Raw genomic sequence first — 639 nt, forward strand, 5'->3', positions numbered from 1 at the left:
GACACGTTCCAGACTCTCGCTCCTGCCCCGGCTCGTGCCTCCGCAGCGCCGCGGCCGTACCTGCCTCCCAGCCGGGCCCCGGGGCGGGACACCCAGCCCCTTTTGTCACCCGTTCCACCACTGGTTTGCTGGGTGAGTGTTTGCTCAGCCCAAGGGATGACCCTTGTGAGCACACGGGGGGGCCGAGGGCCCGGCCGGCACCTTGCAGCAATGGGACGCGTCGGGGGGGAACGACTCGGTTAACAGACATCTCTGTGCCAAGAACAATCCGTATAGGCAGTTGCTGTAAATAAATGTGCACATGCACACTGTTCTGTGCGTAACTACGGGTTTTGGGCTACAGCATAGTCAAGATTTAAACACACTGGATCCTTTTTTCCTCAGGTTTGTACCCCTGGACAGCACAGAAAGACAAGGCACCTCGGTGGCTCTAAATCATTTGATATTTTTGCAATTTGTCCTGTCCCGGGCAGGTTCCCACTGTGGGTGAGGTGGAAAACAGTCACAGCTGGCGGTTGGGATGCTTCAGCCCCCAGACAGCCCTTTGGGGTCTGTCCCCAGAGCGGAGAGGCCGGTGTTCCTGGGATGGAGCTGGCAGCGCCTTCTCCCCATCAACACAAGGTGAGCGCTCACCCCACA

The sequence above is a fragment of the Athene cunicularia genome (genome assembly GCF_003259725.1).
Source record: "Athene cunicularia isolate RWA chromosome 20 unlocalized genomic scaffold, athCun1 chr20_part2, whole genome shotgun sequence".
Taxonomy (NCBI): Eukaryota; Metazoa; Chordata; class Aves; order Strigiformes; family Strigidae; genus Athene; species Athene cunicularia.